Raw genomic sequence first — 12,729 nt, 5'->3', positions numbered from 1 at the left:
CCTTTCCCCATTTTTGGGCACTACCCCTGGCTAAGGAAGTATCAATAGATCGTTTCATTCTGTTCAGGTCATCATATAATCTTATTCCTAAATGATTTCCTTGTGTTTGTGACAATAAAAAGAACAAGGGTCTTATGTACCCCACATAGCATATTCCCAACCAGTTTCCGGGTAGCCTCTTGTAAGCATGTTTGCCACACACCCAATAATGTCCCTTTAGGGCCCACGTCCCGTTTGGAAAAGGACCATCCCATCCCTCTTTACCCTTTGGGGCGTGATAATACAGAGTGTCCTTGTTACCGAGTGGTCCTGTTACAATGTCTGCCCCATTTGTACGCGTATATGCGCACTTCCAAGCTCCCGCATCGGGTTTCCACTTACAGTCACAATTCAGTTCTCCTTGGCGGCCTGTCATATTATAAGCTGACCAGAAATGTTTAAAGAACACTCGCCTCCCATTCTCATCCTGCCATTTCCAACGATAGACCCGCACCACATGCTGTTCCTTAGTGGTGTTATCACGCTGACAGCTCAAGATTTGACCATCGAATTATCCCCCTGCTTGTGCTCTTGCCACAGTTTCACATCCGGATCCAAAAAATTCCCTATATGAGCATTTCAGCCAAGTCCCATTTCTCAGCTGAACATGTGTGGCGTTCCATTTCCCACTACGTGCCTGTACAGTTTATAGGACTACATCCAGGATTGGTACAATCATATCTGGGGGACAGAGTCCAATTGTAAATGCTTTTTCCCACCGCCACTGTTCCTGTTCTGTTCAAGCAGTATACACCCCGAGCTGACGAGTGCAACTGCCATGGGCCTCCTTCCTCTTTCCAAAATTGCATCCCATTATGAACTTCGCTCAAATTACTGACCCACCACTTGGGTTCGACCGGGCCTGCTACCCAGGGCCAACTTTCAGTTCCCCCCCGGTCCTCCACAAATCCAGCAGTTACTAAGGTTAAAGACCTTGGCCACTTCCTCCCCCAAAGTAAAAAAGTTATTCCTCCATTCCTGCCCATGGCCCAATTGCCCTTGTAAAAACAATACCAGGAAGTATAGCATTTCTTATCCTTTTGCGCCGTCCAATCTTGAGAGTGTGGGAGACGCCTTCAATCATGGGGTTGGGCCCGCTTTCAGAGCTTGTGTTACCATTCAGCCCTTCGGGGTGATCCAGCTCCTGGAAAAACTAATCACAATTTTATTATGGGTTTAAAAGGTTCTCATGTTATTTTTCTCAGGACAACCGGATCTTAGCACGGGAGAAGTCCGGTCGAGGCCCTCTCACTCGGCGGTCAATACCCATAGGAGTTGCCTCCCTCGGTAGACCATACACACCGCAGTGGAGGGTCCTACCCCGGTCTTGCCTTCTCCCTTTCCTCCCTTCAGCCTTGTCCTCTTTATCCAGTGCCCTTCATTCATGCAGAACCTCATTGCTAGGATATTAGTTCCTCTTTAGTCTCAGTTTCAGTTCCCCAGGACTGGACTCAACCCTCCAGGCTTCGGTAGTTATTGGTCCTTTTATTCTGGATGCGTGTGTCCAACCCCTTTCTGCTGTTCTCACAGCTGTTTCAGTAGTAAGTAAAACAAGGTACGGTCCCTCCCATTGGGGGTTCAATGATTCTTCTCTCCAGGTTTTTATTAAGACCTTGTCTCCTGGTTGTATCTTATGAATAGCAAATCCTAAAGGTGGTGTTTGAGTCGTCATCCCAATTTCTCTTAGCTCCTGTAATCTCCTTCCAATGGTAATTATATATTTCTGGATACTATGATCCTCAACTACATTGTTCCCTAGAGGCATCCCTTGAGAATAAGGCATACCATATAACATTTCATATGGTGATAATCCAGTCTCACTGTGTGGTTTAGTTCTTATGTTTAAAAGTGCCAATGGTAAGCATTTCATCCAGGGCAGCTGTGTCTCGATCAATAACTTAGCCAATTGTTGTTTTATTGTTTGACTCATCCTTTCTACTTTCCCTGAGCTTTGTGGGTGCCACGGAGTGTGGTATTCCCACTGAATACCTTTCAAGGGGTACATCCTTCAAATCTTTGCGGCTGGCGTATGTTCGATTATTTCCACACAATTGTGTTCCAACGGTCCTTCTTCTGGAACAGTTCCTAGAAATACTGCTGGATTTAACAGGTTAGTCGTTTTCAAGGTTACGTCATCTTGTTCAGTTAGTATTGCCTGATATTTCATCATCCGGCTGGGTGATAACCAGTGCCCCCCCCCTTTTGTTCTAAAAGGGTTGTTACCATATGTGGTCCAAAAACTTCAATATGTTTTCCCATTCGAAGGCAAATAATTTTCTACTATCTTTATCAAGAGGTATGCAGAAGAAGGCATCTGTGAGAAACACTCCGTAGTCAATAACTTAGGCTCAGGCAAGGATCTCAGTGAAGTAGTAATTTATTCGCGATTGCAATGGCGGGCGCCCCACAAGCAGGAGAGCGCACCTACTAGTTCCAAAACACAGTTTATATACTTTTTGATGACAGGACCCTCCCCTGTTTCCCCACTGGAGTGGGTAATCCAGGTTCACAATCTATCTGATGCTTCACAGACAATGCCTGGCCTTCAGTTGCCGGCCTGTTTTTGAGGTGGTAATGTTTTCTCCCCTTATCTGGCTTGACTTAACATAGTGATTTTTACCTGGTTGCTCTAAGGAGTCTGGTTGTCTGCATTTACGAGGTCACCTGCTGAGCTTTCTTATCACTGTAAGCATATCTCAATACCACATTCCTTCCTTCTAAACAATGTAACACTGCAAAAACAACATTTCTATTCCCACACATCCTTTAAATCTATCACGGTAAACCATTTATATTTCTCTCTCACAGATGTTAACAATGTGTAAGGATTAGCTACTACCAGGTGAATGTCCTTTGTTATTTCATTTATTGCTCTAAGATCTTGTACTAATCTATACTTGCCATTTGGCTTCTTTACTGGAAAAATTGGAGTATTGTATTCCGATTTACATTCTTCCAGAATCTGATATTTGAGAAATTTGTCAATAATTTTCACTATCCCCTGCCTAGCTTCTATCTTAAGTGGATATTGTTTGATTCGAACAGGTTTGGCTCCTTCCTTTAATTCCACCTTTACCGGTTGTGCCAGTTTCGACTTCCCTGGTACATCTGTTTCCCATACTGCTGGTATAACTGCATTTTCTACTTCTCTTGGAATATTAACAAAGGGTTTATCTTTGATCATTAGGATTTGTCCTACTTTGGACTCAGGTACCTTCATTATTAATTCTCCATCCTCAAAGGTTATTGTTGCATCTAAGTTGGCTAATAGATCCCGTCCCAAGAGTGGAATCGGGCATTCTGGTACATACAAAAATTCATGGGTTAGTTCCTTACCCCCAAAACGCAAATCAAGGGGTTGTAAGAATGGCCGTTCCTCCTCCTTCCCTGTGGCTCCAATTATTGTAGTTGTCTTAGATCCTAATCGTCCTTTTAAACTATTTAACACTGAATATGTTGCTCCTATTACATTTACAGACTAATTAACAGAGAGAAAGAAGCTCCCGTAACCAACAAAAAATTCAAGCCTCTGTCTTCGTTTCCTAGCTTTATTTCAACTAGTGGACCTGCTAGGGTAGATGCCCCAGGTCCCCGTCATTCCTGACTGTTGTAAGTTTGTCCTGCAGCCTAAGACAATTTCTTTCTGATATCAGGGGCCGATTGCCCTGGAAAGAGGCTAGCCAATTGCCTCTGTTTGTTTTCTGAAGCCAGGTCCATTTTTTTCTCATTGCATTTCAAAGTTGGTCCAAAAATTCAAAAATTCCATAGGGGTTTCTTTTGGACCTTGTTGGAACAGATTCTCAATTCCCAGTTTAACCAGATTTTGGTATTTACATAATTTCCGGGCTGATTAGGGTCTCAGTGGGGGCCGTCGGTCAGGGGAATGCAATCGTTGACAGTTCCCTGAGCGGTCCCATTGGCAATCTGAGCTCACACACGAACTCAGGTTGCTTTAAGAGTTAGCTGCTTTTCTGTTTCCACGACAACTCTCTCGGACCCATCACGGTCCCTCTGCCCCAGAGGGCTCACACCCGCGATTTTGAGATCTCAGCCTCGGGTTGAGGCGGAACTATTAACATTCCTACATGCTCTTTCCCTGCTCATTCAACTTCAAACAGCTCTGTTAAATACTACATGCCACACAACCTTTAACGCCTTCAACAACCCTTTTAACACTTCCTTTATCTTTCTCCAGCCTGTACTTTTCTAATGCCAACACCAAAGGCTCAGTCAGGGGCCAACTTAATCCCATACCTTTTCCCTCCACGATGCTGAAACAACATATCAGTATACAACATTTCATCCTATTTTCCTTCTCTCCTCAAAAACAACATTAATTGCAAGACACTGTTATAGTCGATTGATCCATAAAGTGGCCATTTAGTTTATATAGTGGCCACCGTTGACTGCAATACTTAGTGGAAGTCCTCTTGCTTTCTGTGCCCCCATTTCTAACAGTATTCTTCCAATGTTCCAATATGCACCCAAGGAGGCTTTTTTTTTAGGACGTCTTTGTTTTGGATTTTACCCATTTCCTTGATTTCCCATTCCCTTTTATTTATTTATATTAGTTACTGTCCCTTGTTTCAATTTCCATGCAAACCTTTTTGTTGCAGGTTTTTACTATCTTTCCCTAATCTTCTTCCCAAACGTCCCAATTCTCTGGGATTAAACTCTTCTTTCCACATACAGACTTTACTATTTCAGATTATTAATGAGCCCCGTTCCAATCATAAATCCGCAGGATTTCGGGGAAACACCTGAAGCACTCAGCCTTCCATCTTCTGGACAAACAATAACACCTTTTTCACAAAATTTACATTTCAACAGGACCGAATTTCAAGCCGAATGCTAATTTTTCTCATGCACTTTGTTAGTAAGCCCACACAAAACAAGGAATCACTTCTGTGTATCCGTCAAGATGGGGGTTTAAAAAGGTATTGAGGCCTAAATAAATTCGCTCTCCCCCTTCTTACCAAATTCCCAGGGCTCAGGCCCGAACCACCAAAGAAGTGACTCTCCATTCTACCGCTTTGATAATCAGTCAGCCCCCCCGCCCCCCATACTTGGGAAACTGACCAAACACCACCGCAGATATACCAAAACTTCTAAACTGTTACTTAGATAATGCTCCCACCTTCCTCCTTGACACGCTCAAAACATTTAAGAACAAAATAGGATTACAAGATGCACCACCGGGGGTGGATTGTTAGGATATAGAGGTGGTAGGTTATCCAATGACTCCCATTCATCATCTTTTTCTTTTTCCTTTTTTTTTTTTTTTCCTTCTTCTTCAACCTTCTCGTCTGCTTTTAGTGTAAATATTGAGGCTGAAAAAGGACGTGAAGTCCTGATCCATAATCCTGCATAATCACTTTCCTCCTGACTAAAAGGTTCCTTTGAATTAACATGTATATTTAAGGCCTGGCAAACCCAGTTTGCCAGGCATCCGAAAATGGGCCAAAAGACATGTGGTCTTAAAGGCTCCTTTGGCCATTCTATCATACAATACTGGACCATTTTTAATTTACTTTTTTCCTTTTCCGGGGCCCCTATCGTTCCAATTTCTAATCATTATCCTGTCCTGGTTTCAGTTAGGACAGAGTTAATTTTCCTCCTAGTAGCTGGCAGGGTGCTATGTTTTGGATTAGAATGAGAAGAGCGCTGATAACATGCTGATGTTTTAATTTTTGTAGAGCAGTGCTTACACCAAGCCAAGGACTTTTCAGCCTCTCTCTGTCCTGCTAGCGAGCAGGCTAGGGATGCAGCAGAAGCTGGGAGGGGACAGACCCAGGACAGCTGACCCAAACTGGCCAAAGGGGTATTCCATACCATCTGACGTCATGCTAAATAATATATAGGGGTGGCTAGCCGGGGTGGGGGGCCGGCTGCTCGGGGATAGGCTGGGCATCGGTCAACGGGTGGTGAGCAATTGCATTGTGCATCACTTATTTGGTACACATTATTACTATTAATACTATTATTATTATTATTATTGTTGTTATTCTTTTCCCTGTCTTAATAAACTGTCTTTATCTCAACTCACAGGCTTCACTTTCCCGTTTCTCTCCCCCATCCCGGAGAGGGAGGGGGGAGGGTGAGCGAACGGCTGTGTGGTGTTTGACTGCCAGCCGGGCTAAACCACAACATATCCCTAATGGACTTTCTGGTGGTATATCTGGTAATTTGCTCCCTTTTCTCTGGTCCCGGGTCTTCGATTTTGTCTGACCCATCTAGGAATTTTACTGTGGCAATTCCTACAGCCCTTGGTTGCCTTAGTGAGAGTGTCTTGCAGGGGGTTTAGGACCTATCACCCACCCACGAATCCTATAGGAATCGCTTCGGTCCTTCACTGGCCAAGTCCCTCACGGGAGATTGGAACCGCGGTTAGAAGACCTCCACAATCGCTTCGGAACTACGTTCCGTCTCAGTCACACTCTCACACACACATAGGCAACCGAATCCCACCCAACCGAACGGTATACACCTTAAATACTTACGACTCCGCCGTCTTCGTTCGGATCTTCGCGCGCAGAATTACGGGCAAAATATAGTGCTGCAGCCGGCAAAGGGAGCTCATAAAAAAATCTAAATCTTTGCTTGCGCTTATTCAGGTTCAAGATGGCGTTAGTCCCGACCCGATTCGAACAGGAGCCACCAAATGGTGGGGGCGCCCCTCCTAGATCGAGTCAGAATTCAGGAACCAAGACCATCCCAGACGAGCCCCCAGTTGTTATAAATGACTGAGTCCCAAATAGGACTGCAATCAAAGTTTACAATTTATTAAACGAATAGAGGCAAGCAAACAGCGCTGGGTGCGCCGGGAGTCTCTGTTCCACCAGGATGCATACCCGTTACATAAGACGGCTGATTTTTATGCTCCTAGGCTAATACATATTCATTACTACTTCTAGAAGAGGCAGGGTTATTATAATTGGTTTCCCGAATCCGAAGTCCTCCCAGGGGCACCTGCGTATCAGTCTCTGCTGGTCTCTCAGGGGTTGCTCGGGCTGAAGGCTCATGGTCTTCCTCCTTATTTGGTAGTCTCTTGGCCGGATGTCAGAAGCTACTGCACGTCCCGTGCAGAGTCAGCAGTTTTTCTCTAAAAAATCCCTTTGTTCTCTTATCGCCTAAACCCGGGCCTCAATGTTAACCCTTCAAATCCCTTAGTGACACGAATTGCTGGACCATTCCTTACAGTCACTGTTAGAAAATGTTATGACTGGTCAATTGTTGGTGCCATACGATTGCCGCCAGCGCCGCCACCCGCCCCGCTGTCAGCTCCGGGCACCCGCCGCCGGCTGCTGCGTTTCTCCGGTTTGGGCGCCCGCCCGCGCGCACCGGGCGCTGCCATGTTCCGCCTGCTGCTGCGCCCGGGCCCGCGGCCCCGCGGGCCCCCGCTCTGTCCGCCCTGCGAGGCCGGGCAGAGCCGCGCACAGCCCGCGCTCCGCGACAGCCCGCACGGCCGCAAGCGCCGCCGCCGCCCCCCCGCTCGTCGCCGACCGCCGCCGCTGCTGCCCCCCCCGCCCCCGCCGGGTCGGCCCCCCCCGCCTCAGCCCGCCGGCCCCTCTGCTGGCGCTGCGGGCCGCCGCCGGCAGTTCGGCCAAGGATGCGGGTGGATCCCCTGAAAAGGCAGCCACAGATCGCAGCAGTGAACACAAACTCAATAAATCCCAGCAGCTGAAAAAAGTTTTCCAAGAATATGGTGCTGTAGGGGTTTCATTCCATGTTGGAATTTCATTAGTATCTCTAGGAATCTTCTACCTGGCTGTGTCATGCGGTGTGCATATGACTGCAGTTCTCTTCAAACTTGGTTTCAGTGAATCATCGCTGCAATCTAAAGGGCTGCTGGTACAGGCACATTTCTGTTGGCATATGCTATTCCCAAATTGTTTGCTCCAGTACCAATAATTTGTGTGCCAGCGATACGGATGGAAGAGTTTAACAACAGGAAAACATTACATTGTTCCTTATCCAGCTAAATTAGTCGGCTAAGTACCTAAACATGCTTTCTCACAAACCACCCTGTCCCCTGCTCACCACCTTTGGGTTTTTCCAACTAAAACAAGAGTTGCTGTTGTAACATCACAATTTGCGTGAACAACAATCTGTGCAGCTCAAAAGATTACACTGTTTCTCTCTCTTGGGGTAGAATACTTGCATTGTGCCAAACGCTAGTAGATATTTTCATATATTTTCTACGCTCTGTGATACCTTAATATATGCAGATTTTCAGACTTGTGTCCTCTTGTGTTAGAGATAAAAACCATAAATGATGGAGAAATTACATTGTGAATGTGTCTTAGGCTGTTAAATATTTGTTTTTCAGATTTTTTTTTTACACGTATGTATTTAATTAAATTTGTTAGCATATTTTTGACAATTTATGTTCATAAATGTTTTGAAGTAATTGTTTCAGGGAAAGTATCTGTGCTGCACTCTCAATGAAAATGTGTTAAATAAAAAAAAAAAGAAAAAAAAAAGAAAAAAGGAAAAAAAAAAAGAAAAGCCTAGTCCCCTTGAATATTGTATCGGACTAGCAATATGCTGTAGGTGTTGCTCAGCGCATTGAGAGGGCACATTTGAGACATATCCCAAAGGAAAATTTGTTTCTAAAATTTAAGGAGCTGTTATTTTTGGTAGAGCAGCGAGTGCACCCATATTGTATTATTCACATGCAGAGACAACTATGTTACCTGGTATTTTTGTAGAGGGTAACGCATGCGCTGACCAGCTAACTAATGTGACCCTGACTGCCCCGGTGCCTAAGGTGCTGGAGCAAGCACGGTTATCGCATGCCTTTTTCCAGCAATCCACCAAAGTCTTGGCGAAACAATTCGCTATATCGGTCACTGATGCCAAATTGATCGTCCAAACATGTCCTGACTGTCAACAACATGTTTCGACCCCGTCTTTAATGGTAAACCTTAGAGGTCTACGGTCCTTACAGTTATGGCAGACCGATGTAACTCATATTCCAGAATTTGGTCTCTTGAAATATGTTCATGTATCGGTAGACACTTTCTCTCATGCTATTTGGGTGACAGCTGCAGCGGGTGAAACTAGTCACCACGTCCAGGCACACTTCCATGTCGCTTTCCCAGTGCTAGGCATCCCAAAGGAAATAAAAACCGACAATGGCCCCTGCTATAGTAGCCACTCCCTTGAAACCTTTTTTCAGACTTGGGGTATCCGACACATCACAGGCATTCCTCATTCCCTCACAGGTCAAGCCATTGTTGAGCGCACACATTGCACCTTGAAAGCACTGCTAAATAAACAAAAAGGGGGAGACACCCAGGAAACACCACAGAACAGGTTGGGAAAGGCACTTCACATAATGACTCACCTATCATTACCCTTTCCTCACAAAGAGGTACCGCCCATAGTAAAACATTACAAAAATATGAATTCCGCGCTGTCACAGGTGCCACAATCAGAGCAGGCCTTAGTGATGGCAAAAAATTTAAATACAGGTCTTTGGGAGGGACCCCATCCTCTAATAACTTGGGGTCGAGGGTATGCTTGTGTCTCTACAGGTCACGGACCAAGATGGGTACCAGCAAGGGGGGTAACGCCATGGTTGGCTGCCTCCTCACAATCGCCGCTGTCATCGGTTATTGCCAGCCCTGGGTCTCCATCCAACCACACCGCAACATCTGGGTCACCCTCGCCAACATGACAGGACAAGAAGCGATGTGCCTGTCCCTGGCTAGTGCTAACGACCCATTCACGACATGTTTGGTGGGGATAACAAAGATTGGACTGTCTACTTACCACAAGCGCCCCTAGAGCCACAGGAATTAGATATCCTGGGAAGTGTAACAGCAACAGCATGTGTAAGGTTCAATTACACGGGCAAAAACCAAACCATGAAACAAATGGTCAACGCCACACTCACGCCTTTTCGCAATGCATCTCTTTGGTGTAATTATACAAAACTATAATAGCATCATTCCTTGCACCAGGAGCCGCTCTGCTCAGCTGTGGGATCGACTGTGGAGCGGACGCCCCTAGGTGCACCCCGAGCATTTTCCTCGGAGGGGTCTCCACTCTCAGCCGCTCACCGCGGGAGTAGACAAGGACCTCCTGAAGCCGCAGACAAATTATTTTAAGTGATATTTTCTTGTGGTATGAATGAGAAGTGCAAGAGGCCTCTTTGCATGATTGTGTGATTGTGCTGTGCGAGTGAGATGCAGCATCGCTGCGAAGCAACATCCCTAGCGCTTAGTGGCTTGTTGACTGATGTAGATTCTAGTAGGCACACTACTTTACAATCGTAATTCTGCATGTGATTTTTCACCCTGTTGCTTATTGTACCTTGCTTATTGCAGTGTCTGCGGTGATTGATAGAAAAACCTATAGAAAGCGTTTGGTTGATTGAAAATAAAAAAGGGGGAATTGTGGGAAAGGAATTCACAGGCAGCTTTGTGCTGTTTCACACGTCCCTGAGTTAGAGATAATGAGGAAAACAGCGGTAGAACCAAAAACTTGAGCAAGGTCGAGATAAATTAACTTGGCTACAGTGTTAAAGATGAGCTTTGGGCAGTGGCCAATTGCTGGCTGGCTCAAGGCGCGTCTGAGGGTCTCTAACCAATTGTAAGACAGATTCGGGTGCATGGACAGCGCGTGGGGCTACAGGGAAAGTATATGTAGTAGTGAAAAAAGGGCAATAAACGTCTCCTGTTCAAGAGCCATCAGGAGTCCGTGTCGTGCATCCCTTCAGTTTAATCTCTTTACTCCCATATCTGCTTTATTGCTACGCATGGTGGAGTTTCAGATGCAATGTAGCATATGAAAGTAGATGGAAAACAGATAAAACTAATTTTAAGGAAAACACTAGAAAGGCAAAGAAGATGGAAAAAATAAGGCAACACACGATATGGTCAGCTGTCCTGGCTGTGTCCCTTCCCAGCTTCTTGTGCACCCCTGGCTTCCCTTCCTTCCCTGCCCTTGCTGGCAGGGCAGCGTGAGAAGAAGAAGTGCTTGACTGAGTGTAAGCACTGCTCAGCAACAACTAAAACATCGATGTGTTATCAACACTATTTTCACCCTAAATCCAAAACACAGAACCATACCAGTTACTAGGAAGAAAATTAGCTCTATCCCAGCCAAAACCAGGGAAAAAGTTAAACAGTGTTGGGACATGCCAGTATAGCGTGACTACAAGGGAAAAGGTTGGGTCAATAATTTGGCCTGTTCTAAGTTGGTCTGCATTGCGCTGCTTTGTTATATGAAGTCAGTACAGTTCATTTTATTTCTGTTTGGACAATTTTCCTCGTTTGTAGTACTTAACATTGTCCAAACAGCTCATAAGGAAGCAGAAGAAGAAAAGTCATCAGCAGGAAGGGGGATAAACATTCTCCTGTTGTGCTCTGCTTTCCAAAAATCTGATTCCAGGGATAGAGAGTCCCATTGCATTTACTTATAGCATGAAAAAGTTTCTATTCTTCTTCATATACTAGTGTAAATTTTTATTTTATGTCCCTTAGATTTTTGGGTTTTAGATTTATTTATTTATTTATTTGCAGTTTACTGATGGCTTGTATGAAAAAGGAACGGTTGAAGATGTTCACTGTAGCTCCATGAAGAGTATGCGACCTCCTCACTCTGGAATGGGCCCACCTCAGAGTCCAATGGACCAACATAATCAAGGTTTATACATATTATGCATAAAATATGATTTGGGGGTCCTTTTGTGCTACAGAAAGTCACAAGTTCCTTGGAACAAGTTTCTTGTATTTCCTCTGTGCTCTGTTTAGAAAAGATAAATTGCTCATCTGAGAGCAAAATTGTACTGAAGTATGCATTCAGAGAAAGTTTTGCTTGTAACAGATCGATCCTTAAAACGAACAGAATGTTTACTCTGAAAATGAAAAATGGTTCAATTTAAACATAACGTGCTAATACTACACGAGCATAAATTGCAAATGTTTCAATTACGGGTATTTATAAAGCATTTTCCCCTTTCACCTGCTTGCTGAGACCTGAGTCCTTGCCCTGTAAGAGCTGACAATGTTAGTAACAGCTAAGACTGACTAAAAACTGCAGCTTCCTGATCTCTTTTTGGTGCATGTCAGCATCTGCTGAAAGGGAAACAAAGAATTGTGAAATTTTATTCTAGGCGAAGCAAGCTTTTTAAAGAAAAAGCATTAAAAATATAGAATGGAATAGTTCAGTTGGATGGGACCTTCAAAGATCATCTAGTCCAAATGCCTGTCCACTTCAGGGGTAACCAGAAGTTAAAGTATATTATTGAGGGCATTATCCAAATGCCTCTTGAACAATCGCAGGCATGGAGCATCAACCACCTCTCTAGGAAGCCTCTTCCAGTGTTTGACCACCCTCACAGTAAAGAAATTTTTCCTAATGTCCAATCCAAACCTCTCCTGGTGCAGCTTCGTGCCATTCCATTGCATCCTATCACTGATTACCAGGGAGAAGAGACCGGCACCTCCTTCTCCACTTCTCCTCCTCAGGAAGTTGCAGAGAGCAATGAGGTCACCTCTTAGCCTTCTTTTCTCCAAACTAGACGACCCAAGTGTCCTTAGCCTCTCCTCATAGGATATGCCTTCCAGCCCTTTTGCGAGCTCTGTTGCCTTCCTCTTTCAAGGACCTTAATATCTTTTTTAGATTGTGGAGACCAGAACAGCAGACAATATTCAAGGTGAGGCTGCACCAATGCTAAAT

General features: G+C 44.8%; 1 long non-coding RNA gene across 1 annotated transcript; it reads right to left on the bottom strand.

The window, feature by feature from the left end:
- Nucleotides 1–1,082: 1,082 nt before the first annotated feature.
- LOC121062961 lies at nucleotides 1,083–7,229 on the bottom strand. The gene is made up of 2 exons (XR_005815760.1): nucleotides 6,540–7,229; nucleotides 1,083–1,192 (listed from the first exon to the last, which is right to left on the bottom strand). It is a non-coding gene; the product is annotated as an uncharacterized LOC121062961 (long non-coding RNA).
- Nucleotides 7,230–12,729: the final 5,500 nt, after the last annotated feature.

This window comes from Cygnus olor (genome assembly GCF_009769625.2).
Source record: "Cygnus olor isolate bCygOlo1 chromosome W unlocalized genomic scaffold, bCygOlo1.pri.v2 SUPER_W4, whole genome shotgun sequence".
Classification (NCBI taxonomy): Eukaryota; Metazoa; Chordata; class Aves; order Anseriformes; family Anatidae; genus Cygnus; species Cygnus olor.
This window is presented reverse-complemented; position numbering and strand designations above follow the sequence as displayed.